This window comes from Salvelinus alpinus, chromosome 33, assembly GCF_045679555.1.
Source record: "Salvelinus alpinus chromosome 33, SLU_Salpinus.1, whole genome shotgun sequence".
In the NCBI taxonomy this organism is placed as follows: domain Eukaryota; kingdom Metazoa; phylum Chordata; class Actinopteri; order Salmoniformes; family Salmonidae; genus Salvelinus; species Salvelinus alpinus.
The window spans coordinates 12,019,653-12,033,190 of NC_092118.1; positions in this window are offsets into that span (position 1 = coordinate 12,019,653).

Below are 13,538 nucleotides of genomic sequence, written 5' to 3' on the forward strand. Positions count from 1 at the left end.
GGTAGCCATGCTGGTTAAGTGTGCCTTGAATTCTAAATAAGTCACCGATAGTGTCACCAGCAAAGCTCCCCCCCACCATCACACCTCCTTCTTCATGCTTCACGGTGGGAACCACACATGCAGAGATCATCCGTTCACCTACTCTGCGTCTCACAAAGACACGGCGGTTGGAACCAAAAATCTCAGATTTGGACCCATCAGACCAAAAGATAGATTTCCACTGGTCTAATGTCCATTGCTTGTGTTTCTTGGCCCGAGCAAGTCTCTTCTTATTATTGGTGTCCTTTAGTAATTTGCAGCAAATCGTCAATGAAGGCCTGATTCACGCAGTCTCCTCTGAACAGTTGATGTTGAGTTGTGTCTGTTACTTGAACTCTGTGAAGTATTATTTGGGCTGCACTTTCTGAGGCTGTTAACTCTAATGAACTTATCCTCTTCAGCAGAGTCTTCAGCAGAGTATCCTCTGGGTCTTTCCTGTGGCGGTCCTCATGAGAGCCAGTTTCATCATAGCGTTTGATGGTTTTTGCGAATACACTTTTAAAGTTCTTGAAATGTTCCGGATTGACTGACCTTCATGTCTTAAAGTAATGATGGACTGTCATTTCTCTTTGCTTATTTGAGCTGTTCTTGCCATAATATGGACTTGGTCTTTTACCAAATAGGGCTATCTTCTGTATACCACCCCTACCTTGTCACAACACAACTGATTGGCTCAAACGCATTAAGAAGGAAAGAAATTCCACAAATTAACTTTTAACAAGGCACATCTGTGAATTGAAATGCATTCCAGGTGACTACCTCATGAAGCTGGTTGAGAGAGTGCCAAGAGTCAAAGGGTGGCTACTTTGAAGAATCTCAAATATAAAATATATTTTGATCGGTTTAGCACTTTTTTGGTTACTACATGATTCAATATGTGTTATTTCATAGTGTTGATGTCTTCACTATTATTCTACAATGTAGAAACCAGTCAAAATAAAGAAAAACCCTTGAATGAGTAGGTGTGTCTGAACTTTTGACTGTACTGTATATAATAAACGTGCTCAACAGTATAATGTTTTGAATTGATAGAATGAATGCTTCAATCTAGTCACCAGTAAAGTTCTCTTTCATCACTACTTCTCTCACACAGCAAAGATGTTTAGGGAACAGGGAGAAAATGCAATTTTTTGTACAACATTTCCAAATGACCTCAGTTTGACTGGATTTAAGGAACTTTAAAGCCGTGAAACTACCCAACACGTTTCTGATTTCAGTTCGGCTTAGATACATAAAAAAAAGAAACGTCCCTTTTTCAGGACCCTGTCTTTCAAAGATAATTCGTAAAAATCCAAATAACTTCACAGATCTTCATTGTAAAGGGTTTAAACACTGTTTCCCATGCTTGTTCAATTAACCATAAAAAAATTATGAACATGCACCTGTGGAACGGTCTTTAAGACACTAACAGCTTACAGACGGTAGGCAATTAAGGTCATAGTTATGAAAACTTAGGACACTAAAGACGGGCAAATAGTGCTCTTCACTGACGAGTCGCAGTTTTGTCTCACCAGGGTGATGGTCGGATTCGCGTTTATCGTCGAAGGAATGAGCATTACACCGAGGCCTGTATTCTGGAGCGGCATCAATTTGGAGGTGGAGGGTCCGTCATGGTCTGGGCGGTGTGTCACAGCATCATCGGACTGAGCTTGTTGACATTGCAGGCAATCTCAACGCTGTGCGTTACTGGGAAGACATCCTCCTCCCTTATGTGGTACCCTTCCTGCAGGCTCATCCTGATATGACCCTCCAGCATGACAATGCCACCAGCCATGCTGCTCGTTCTGTGTGGGATTTCCTGCAAGACAGGAATGTCAGTGTTCTGCCATGGCCAGCGAAGAGCTCGGATCTCAATCCCATTGAGCACGTCTGGGACCTGTTGGATCGGAGGGTGAGGGCTAGGGCTATTCCCCCCAGAAATGTCCGGGAACTTGCAGGTGCCTTGGTGGAAGAGTGGGGTAACATCTCACAGCAAGAACTGGCATATCTGGTGCGATCCATGAGGAGGAGATGCACTGAAGCACTTAATGCAGCTGGTGGCCACACCAGATACTGACCGTTACTTTTGATTTTGACCCCCCCCCCCCCCCCCCCTTTGTTCAGGGACACATTATTCCATTTCTGTTAGTCACATGTCTGTGGAACTTGTTCAGCTTATGTCTCTGTTGTTGAATCTTGTTATGTTCATACAAATATTTACACATGTTAAGTTTGCTGAAAATAAACGTAGTTAACAGTAAGAGGACGTTTCTTTTTTTGCTGAGTTGATTTTATGTGGTTGAAATACTTTCAGCTGATGCTGATAAAGATAGCACCTTTACAGATGGTCCCTAACCACACATTCATTCTCTCTAAATCATATTTCTCCACTCCTGTTCCTAAGTCAAAATGTACATTTGGTTTATAACTTTACTGCAAGAAATGCTTAATTCTGCAGGAGTTAATATTATATTAGGCTATGCGAAAGGTTATAGACCTACTGTCATTGTCCATTAACCCATCTTAACAGTGGGCCTGCATTTTGAAGTCCCTGTCTTGTGAATGTCGAATTTGTTTAGTGCCTCACTTCACCAAATCCTTCCCAAACATTAGGCTACTGTTCTGGCCATCCCTTCTCTTTATTTTAAAATCTCAATTTCACAGCTTTTCTCTTATTGAATTAAACTCTGAAATTGTCCTTTTTGCCTCAGTGGATCCACGTGAACATTTTCTGCCCAAGTTCCCAAAAGCATTTGGCAATTTGTGTGTACAGTATTTTGCGAGCGTACAGTACAGGGTTTTAGGCTGGGTTTCTGTACAGCACTTTGTGACATCAGCTGATGTAAGAAGGGCTTTATAAATACATTTGATTGACCCCATACAAATTATTATTACATCTAGTCCGTTTCATGCATAACATGCATAGTATTTTTGCAACGTGTCATACATTTGAACTCAATATAGTGCATTTTTATTGTTACAGAGAAGACATCATCATGCCCCATGTATACAAATGTAAAACCAGCAGGGGTCTAGCCCAGGGTAGAATGACTGCCCCTCTCATTGAAGCCACGGAAGTTCAAGGCTGCCTGCAGTACTGTTGTTTGCAGAAAACAGGATCCCCTATTATAGTGAATGGAAAAATGACAATCTAAATCTAATGTGGTCAATCTTCCTGTAAATGCTTTTTTTTCTAAGTTAATCATGGTACCAATAATTGCTTCTAATACACCAGATGTACACTGAGTGTTCTTTCCATGACATAGACTGACCAGGTGAATCCAGGTAAAAGCTATGATCCCTTATTGATGTCTCTTGTTAAATCCACTTCATCTGTGTAGATGAAGGGGAGGAAACTAGTTAAAGAGGGATTTTTAACCTCTATGGGATGGGTGTCCTTAAACCGGGACGGTTGTTGCTAATGTGCGCTAATGTGACTAGAATGACGTTGTATACAACAGCCAACTTTCCGGGACATAGACATATCTTATATGGGCAGAAAGCTTACATTCTTGTTAATCTAACTGCAGTGTCCAATTTACAGTAGTTGTTACAGTGAAAAAAAATACCATGCTATTGTTTGAGGAGAGTGCACAACAACAAAAAAACTTTTATCACGGCAGCTGGTTTGATACATTCACCTCTGAAGGTAAATAATGTACTTACATTCAGTAATCTTGTTCTGATTTGTCATCCTGAGGGTCCCAGAGATAAAATGTAGCATATTTTTGTTTGATAAAATACATTTCTATGTTCAAATGTAGGAACTGGGGTCTACAGTTTGACCCCACTGCTGTCTCTGGCTCTACACCCACCCCGCCCATTCATCTAGATGTGTCTTTTCTGTAGGGAAGCTAATGATCCATCATGTATGACAATCCTGGGAGTGTGTAAACATAATTTTTTTATTACCATAGCATTTTTGTATGTTCTCTATTAGTTATGTACTTTTAAAAATGTATCAGTTGACCAGTTCAGCACATTTGGGCAAACTCCTAGCAGACTTGATACAAAATATTGTGTAGTAATGCAATTCTTCACTGGATCAGTCTGAAAATTTGCACACACAATGCTGCCATCGGATGGCCAAAATCTAAATTACACCTACACTCCTATCTGAATGAATGGCCTTTCTCTTGCATTTCAAAGATGATAAAAAAAGAAGAATAAAAAAACATATGTGTTTTGTTTATATTATCTTTTACCAGATCTAATGTGTTATATTCTCCTACATTAATTTCACATTTCCACAAACTTCAAAGTGTTTCCTTTCAAATGGTATCAAGAATATGCATGTCCTTGCTTCAGGTCCTCAGCTACAGGCAGCTAGATTTGGGTATGTCAGACAATTGAGACATGGATTGTGGATGTGTGCCGTTCAGTGGGTGAATGGGCAACACAAAATATTTAATTGTCTTTGAACGGGGTATGGTAGTAGGTGCCAGGTGCACCAGGTTGAGTGTGTTAAGAACTGCAACGCTGCTGAGTTTTTTCACACTCAATAGTTTCCTGTGAGTATTAAGAATGGTCCACCATCCAAAGAACATCCAGGCAACTTAACACAACAGTGGCCTAGCATCCCTTTAGAACACTTTCGACTCCTTGTCGAGTCCATGCCTTGACAAATTGAGGCTGTTCTGAGGGCAAAAGGGGGTGCAACTCAATATTAGAAAGTTGTTCCTAATGTTTTGTACACTCAGTGTATGTATTTAAACCGGTTATTTTAAAATCGCACACAAAATAAGTTAGAAAAATAATTTAGTACGCTCTGCCTTCAACTTGAGTTACCCAATGAGAGGGGGCAGCACTGAGCTAGCCTGCAACGTCATTTCCTGGAGTAGCTCAAACTGAGCATGTTATGTCTCCATGAGCCGCTATCTTAACCCGACTTCATTTGGCTCCAAGGCGCTATTGTGTCTTCACATAGGAATGTATGGTGTCCCGTGAGCGATGGCTTTGTCCATTCATATATACAGTCATTGGCCCCCCTTGAGGTTCTTGAGAGAGCAGCCAAGGACGTGAGAGAAGGGAAGAAGTCCATTCGAGCAGCAGCAAGGGATGAGAAAATAGACTGAATGACAAAAAAAGAATGCAAACATGTACATGTGCGAAAGAGAACCTATGCTACACACGAGATCTTATCTAAGACATCGAAGACATCCACATCCCATGAATTAAGCTTTGATCCACCAGCATCATCACCTACAGTCACAGGACACCATCACTTACTTACCCCAAGGCGACTCAACTTACCCTGTCCCTGTACTCAATTTACCCCATAAGTTGTGCCAAGATACCACTTTTTGTTTTTGCACAAGCTATGTTTTCAAAATGTTTACATGCATTCTGATTATTTCCAGGGATACACAACATTCTGAAATACAGTATATGTAGATGTCTTTGTTGAAATAATACTGTATTTACCTTGACGTGGTGATGCCGAACATACCCTACTCTCCCCTAATACGTTCCAATCCTCGGTGTAGTCATTTCTTACGGCCTGGTATAGATTATGTTGGAGGAAGAGAACCAATTGAAGTTGTACAACCGTAGCTGTCTTCCATTGCTCTCTCAGGATATAATAGTATACTATTGGCTAGTGGGGAAACATTTAACCCATGACTGTATAGCCTTGTGCACTGATATCAAGGCAGGTGATCCATCTGGTTTAATCTAATACATCATGTGATTGATCAAGGTGAATTAATCAGGTAGATGCAGCATGAATGATGACCAGTCCTTTCTGTGTAATATGACTTATCAGGCCACACATCTTTTTGCAAGGTGTATCAGAATAAGATGACAATACAGCTTTTCAAACTGGTTAACAATAACAGCCTAGAGGTTGGTCTTCCCAGGCATTAGGACAGACAGTTGTCTTCGACCCCCCCAACTGTGTCTGGAGTGATGGGTCCCCATGATCTCCAAGCTTGTTTAGAGGGTGCAGAAGTACACAGCCGTTTTCTCCTAGTGATAAGTGTGCGTGTGCGTGTGCGTGTGCGTGTGCGTGTGTGTGTGTGTGTGTGTGTGTGTGTGTGTGTGTGTGTGTGTGTGTGTGTGTGTGTGTGTGTGTGTGTGTGGCTCACTGCACTGCTGATATATATATATATATATAGAGAGAGAGAGAGAGAGAGACGGAATGAGAATGAGAGAGAAAGAGAGACGGAGAGATGGAGAGAAAGACGGAGAGATGGAGAGAGAGACAATGAGAGAGAGAGAAAGAGAGCGAGACGGAGAGAGAGAATGAGGATGAGAGAGAGAGATGGAATGAGAATGAGAGAGAAAGAGAGACGGAGAGAGAGACAGAGAGAGAGAGAAAGAGAGCGAGACGGAGAAAGAGAATGAGGATGAGAGAGAGAGAGAGCGAGAGAGAGAGAGAGCGCGAGAGAGAGAGAGTGAGGATGAGAGAGAGAGAGAGAGAGAGAGAGAGAGAGAGAGAGAGAGAGAGAGAGAGAGAGAGAGAGAGAGAGAGAGAGAGAGAGAGAGAGAGAGAGAGAGAGAGAGAGAGAGAGAGAGAGAGAGAGAGAGAGAGAGAGAGAGAGAGGCGTGTTGGAAAAGATTCACAAGGTCAGACACAGAGCTCATTAAGAGGAGAGAAGGGGGGGTCCCAGACGTCCCATTCTCACTAACCTTATTCTGTAATTAGTCTTTGTTTTCTCCTAACATTCTGGCCATGCCACCTGGAGGTGGAACACCATTTAGACTGGGGCTCCTTCCCAGCACCGCCCCATAGTGACACTGGTGTCACAGTCCCTGTCTCCCCTGCTTCCCTCCTCTTTTCTTCCCAGTCTGGCTCTCTGGCTTGGAGTCCTAACCCCCCTCTCCAATCCCACCACTCCACCCTACTTCCCATACACAGTAGTGACAGTCCCTCTCTCCTCTGCTTCCCTCCTCTACTCTGCCCAGTCTGGCTCTCTGGTTAAAATGACAAGCATCCACCCCAGCATGCTTCCCATTAACACCACTTTCTCACCACTTTTTAACGTGTTACATATGCTTTTATCAGAACATATTGTGTCTGTATTTTAAACAAATTGTAGCATTTATGGAAAGGATGATTGTCAAGTTCAAGGCTGCTTAGGATGCCAGTTGTATCTGTCGTCTTTGGGGAGTGTTCAGGGCTGTGTGGTGGCTTGGTGGGTCCAAGGTGTGGCAGCAGAGTGGGTGTGTGGAGCGTGGGTATCAGGGCTCTGAATGGCAGACCCTGGCTCAGTAACTCACTTAGGTTCCCATTCACCAGCCTGTGAGATCCAGTGGCAGCTCCTGTATGGCAGTCCTCTTGTATTAATGATGACGGATGAGAGAGAGAGAGCACCCTACTTTTCCAGTCTCTCTTGGGTCAGGAACTTTCTCGAGTTCTGGGTACAGCTGACCTAGAAAACGGGGATGTCACTTCCACACCCAGCGACAGCAGCAGCACCCTTTGGGATTAGAGGAGTAGTGAAGATAAATAATAATAAGTCCTCCGACACGTTGACTGTTATTGCCTTAGTTTTCAAAGAGAGATATCAAGGGGAAGCCTGTCTAAGTCTTATTTGTTTTTTTCCCTGCTCTCTGTATTTTCATGTTATGTGTGGTTGTACACAGCTGGGTGTCGAGATGAACCTGCTCTTGCGTGTGCGTGTGTGTGTCGGTGCTGCCACTATCTGTCATAGATGCACCCCACCCCCTCCAATACCTCCGCTGGATGCACCTGTTTATCTGCCTGTCATGTTCCATCATTGTGACTACGCTGGGCTGAATGGTGGCGTTGCCATGTCGATCTCCATCGGCGACGGTGCATCTGTTAGGCCTGACCACCCGGAACCTGGCAGAGATCCACCGCCCCTGATGAGGACTGACACTGGATGATGACTTCAGAGGGGGGGCTCTCACCCCCTCTACACGTCCTCTCACCCGTCACTCAATCTGCTGCCACGGCAACCACCGCTCCAGTTCTGAGATATATGATGCAGCGTAACTACTGGACTTAAAACAGCATAGCTTTATGTATTTATAGCGAAGGCTTCATATACTGCAGTGTCTGAGGTCAATGTTCATTTCAAATGAGATTGTATTCATTGTTTGGTATAACAAGGCGACTCCCCGGGGCTGTGCTGAAACAATGTTTATTGGGGGGGAAGTTAGCGGTAAAATCCCATCCATTCCATCTAGCGGAGATTGTATTGTGTTGTCCACATCTATCTGTCATTAGTGTGTTGACATATGGATAACTGTCATATGGCTAACTCTTCACGGGGTTTGAATAAACGACGTCTGGAACCAGAGCATAGTTTGCAGCTGCAGTGTGGGATCCAGAGCTGGTGTGAGAATAGAATAGGGACGGACTTGATGGGATTTCAGAAATCTATGAGGCCGATGATGAATGCTTGAAATAGGTTTGTCTGGAGGTTGATAAGCCATTTGTTTTCATTAGCCTGATGCTAGTCTAAGCCTTCAGAGGGGGAATGGGGTGGGTAGCTGAGTGTAGGGGGCAGAGAGATGGGCCTGCTAACAGAATTAGCCTAGCATCCTTATCCTGGCTTCTCCAACCCCCCGGTGGCCTTCCTCCTGGGTCCAGGGGTGAATCAGACAGGCCTTGGAGAGAAACAGGGTGACAGTCAAATATCATTCACTCTGTGTCACCGCTCCGCTCTCATTGGAGTATGTCCATTAAATATTGACAACACGTTATCTCAGAGTGCAACGGAGATGTAGAAATAACGGCGAGTGGAGGAGGGGAGGTGTTTGGTAGAACTGGTAAGTCTCCAAACTTTCACCACTGTCTGAGTGTCAGTGTCTTGGAGCACAAGGCAACGTTTAAGTGCAGTCTTTGTGTGAGTTCAGTACCACACCTTTTACCTCAGCTTCTGTTGCTCCTGTATGGATTTGGCTAGTGGTGTGTTGTTGGGGATGGCATTGGGTGAGGCATTTCTACACTGCTCTCATAGGAGGAAACCCCTTTTCTCTGTGGTGTTGAAGTCAGTACAGTTTCCTTCTTCCTTCCCGTCCAACCCAAACGCAGTAGTGACAGCCACCATCCTCTGACACCAGACTAATGTACCCCATTGCCTTACTCTAGGGAAGGATATCTATACGATTCAAGATGAGCCTGTGGTACTCAGTCACTTAAATAAAGGGTTAGAGACTGTGAGTAGCCTATACAATATGTGTGTGTGGGTGTGCATGCATGTGTGTGTGAGCTGTACGGCACAGCGAGACAGATGGAGCTGAGGATGGAGATGGGGCTAGAGCTGTGGATCCAGTGCCTTAGGACCATGTAGACCATAGAAGACCTCTAGGGCCTGTCTAATTGGTGGCTTTCACTGTGGATTAGGATAGACGATTAGGCCTACTCTACTGTATCTGGTAGCTCTCCTAGAGAAGATACTATGAGGGATCTACTGTATGAGGACGAGGATGATTATGATATTGATAAGTGGGTAAATTGTCTTCAGATACAGTATAATGGTCTCAGGGAATATCCGAGAGCTTATTAGGACAATGATATATGTGACTGAACACCATTTTCAGTCTTATGTTGCAACATTTAAAATTATTATTATTTTTTTTACATGGGATGAAAGTACAGACCCAGAGCTACAAAATGGTAAATCATACACTGCAGATGAGGAACAATGGGGAAGTAATTCTGCTTTGAAAGTTAATCAACTTTTAACCCCACTTCTGAGAAGATGGCTGTTGAATATTTTGGTACACCTACTGGAGAGCTCTTCTTTGTCTACACCCTTTCAGCATCGTTCACACCCTCTTAAGCCCCACCCATCTTTTTAATGATTCATGTGAGGCCATGTGCTAAACAGAGTGAGTAAGGTAGTGTAGTTCACATGCTCATGAAATACAGTAGATGGCCGTAATCACCACCAGACACAACTGGCTAGCTCGGTGAGTCATGTTATCATCTGGCGAAGAGGAGTCTTTTGTTTAAACATGTAGCTAGCTATCTAGCTAAACAATGAACCATATTCCCAACCCATACAGTACTAGAAATACAAATGGATTGTCATAGCTAGCCACCATGCATGAAATGCTGTAGAATGAATCTGCAGGTAGCTAAAGATAACCAACTAGGTTCAATGTTAGCTAGCTAGCTAACATTAGGTTATAACTAGCAATGCACATGACTTTCTGAGATACTAATACTGTAATATTACTACACAGATCATACACATAGCGTTAGCTAGCAAGCCAGCCAGCTAACATTAGCTAGCTAGCTAACAGTATGCTTTAACTTGCAATGAAAACAACTTTCTGACCAAATTTGAAATTAATAATATCTTGAAAATATAGCTAGACCCTTACTCGTATACATGGATTAATGCTTCACGACAGACTGGAACCCCTTTAACTAAGTAAGACGTCCTGTGTCGTTTCCGTTTTGTTTGTACAGCTTGCTTGGCCTGTTGTGTCAAGTCGCTCCTGTTCACACTGTCTGTGTACAAAGCCATAATAATCATCAGATCTTTTTTATTGATTTATTTTTATTATAATTTTATAAACGTTTTGAAATTATGTTTTACAGCTTTTTCTTTTGTTGTTACATTTTTTATTTCATTTATTTTATTTCACCTTTATTTAACCAGGTAGGCCAGTTGAGAACATGTTCTCATTTACAACTGTGACCTGGCAAAGATAAAGCAAAGCAGTGCGACAAAAACAACAACACAGTGTTACACATAAACATACGTACAGTCAATAACACAAAAGAAAATAAAAATTGAAAAATCTATGTACAGTGTGTGCAAATGTAGAAGAGTAGGGAGATAGGCATTAAATAGGCCCTAGAGGCGAAAATAATTACAATTTAGCATTAATACTGGAGTGATAGATGTGCAGATGATGATTTAAGTAGAGATACTGGAGTGCAAAAGAGCACAAGGGTAAGTAATACTATGGGGATGAGGTAGTCGGGTGTGCTATTTACAGATTGGCTGTGTACAGGTACAGTGATCGGTAAGCTTCTCAGACAGATGATGCTTAAAGTTAGAGAGGGAGATATAAGACTCTAGCTTCAGAGATTTTTGCAATTCGTTCCAGTCATTGGCAACAGAGAACTGGAAGGAAAGGTGGCCAAAGGAAGTGTACCTGCTGGAGCACATGCTACAGGGGTGGGTGGTGCTATGGTGACCAGTGAACTGAGATAAGGCGGGACTTTACCTAGCAAAGACTTATAGATGACCTGGAGCCAGTGGGTTTGGCGACGGATATGTAGTGAGGGCCAGCCAACCAGAGTATACAGGTCACAGTGGTGGGTAGTATATGGGGCTTTGGTAATAAAAAGTATGGCACTGTGATAGACTACATCCAGTTTGCTGAGTAGAGTGTTGGGGGCTATTTTGTAAATGACATCGCCAAAGTCAAGGATCGGTAGGATAGTCAGTTTTACGAGGGTATGTTTGGCGGCATGAGTGAAGGAGGCTTTGTTGCGAAATAGGATGCCGATTCTAGATTTATTTTTTGATTGGAGATGCTTAAAAGACTAGGGGGCGGTAATTTTCGTTTTTAGCTAAAAAACGTACCCATTTGAAACTGCCTATTTCTCAGCCCTGCAGTTGCTGCAGGGGTGCTGAGATGTTGGCCAGGGTAGGGGTAGCCAGGTGGAAAGCATGGCCAGCCGTGGAGAGATGCTTGTTGAAATTATCGATTATCATAGATTTATCGGTGGTGACAGTGTTTCCTATCCTCAGTGCAGTGGGCAGCTGGGAGGAGGTGCTCTTATTCTCCATGGACTTTACAGTGTCCCAAAACATTTTGGAATTAGTGCTACAGGAAGCAAATTTCTGTTTGAAAAAGCTAGCCTTTGCTTTCCTAACTGACTGAGTATATTGGTTCCTGACTTCCCTGAAAAGTTGCATATTGTGGGGGCTATTCGATGCTAATGCAGAATGCCACCAGATGTTTTTGTGCTGGTCAAGGGCAGTCAAGTCTGGGGTGAACCAAGGGCTATATCTGTTCTTAGTTCAACATTTTTTGAATGGATCATGCTTATTTAAGATGGAGAGGAAAGCACTTTTGAAGAGCAACCAGGCATCCTCTACTTACGGGATGAGGTCAATATCCTTCTAGGATACCCGGGCCAGGTCGATTAGAAAGACCTGCTCGCTGAAGTGTTTTAGGGAGTGTTTGACAGTGATGAGGGGTGGTCGTTTTACCGTGGACCCAGTACGTATGCAGGCAATGAGGCAGTGATCGCTGAGATCCTGGTTATAGACAGCAGAGGTGTATGTATACATGTACATTCTAGAATAAAAAATATGACCTGGCGCACACCCAGAAAAATTATTTTGGGTGGAAGTGCTGACTAACGGCAAATAAACTATAAACTATAAAAATAAAGAGAGTCACACACTCCATATATAACCTCCCAGTAATTTATTGGGTAAATCACCAGTGTTTCGGCATCGCTGTTTCTTCAGGGTATTTTTAAAAATAGTTTACATGTACATTCTACACACGTTTTACACACATGCAACATTTTTTATCAAACTTTTTTTTTTACAGTAGTTACATAGAAAGAATAAAGTAATTTGATATTTTGCTATGCATTACATCTCGATAGATAGTACTTATACACTATAAATCATATTTTCATTCATAACTATTATAGAACATGAGCTTTTAACCCACCCCTCAGCTACTCTCAGTCCATCCCACCTATCTCCGTAAACCGCCATCTTATGATTTCCATGTGCCATATATTTTTCAACTGTGCTATGATGTTTCATATAAATTCTGAACCTGTAATCGCATAGTATATACAGATTGTAATTTAAAGATAAATATTTTTACTAAAAGTTTTATTATATTGTTGATTGATTGACTATGGCTTTCCAAATCTCCCAACAGTGCTATTTGAAGGGTTAATTCTAGATAAATGTTGTGATTTTTCCGCCATTCCTGAACCTGTGACCAGAAACAAGCTACATAGGGGCAATACCAAAATAAGTGATCTAATGATTTTGTCTCTTCATAGCAAAATCTGCAGAGCTGAGATGGTTGTATGCCCCATATACATACAGTTCCTTTCTTTCTTTAGGGATATGAATACCGAGTATGTCCACTTCACCGTCAGACCATTTTATTGGTAAACTGCACAGTAATGTAAAAGTAGTATTTTTTAGCGATCCAATACATAATATGCGGCACTTATCATAATTTGGTTGTAAAACAATTATATAGATCCTTTATGAGGCTGTACAGGGATCTGAATTGCAGATTTAAGGGGAAATTTGAGTCGACAGCATACAATGACACCTTTGTTTTTAAGCCCTGGAAATCTAGCCCATCTATATTATTGTTGGATATGATTTTAACATCTAACATTTAAATGGCCATAAAGAGATATGCCGACAGTGGACAACCTTGTTTTACACCTCTTGACATTTTAATACTTTCTGAGATGTAGCTGTTATTTACTATTTTACACCTGGGGTTATGTTACGAGAATTTTGTTCTCAATGTTCTTAAACTGAACTTCAATTAAACTACTCAGTGTGCAACTGTCACGCCCTGACCTTAGA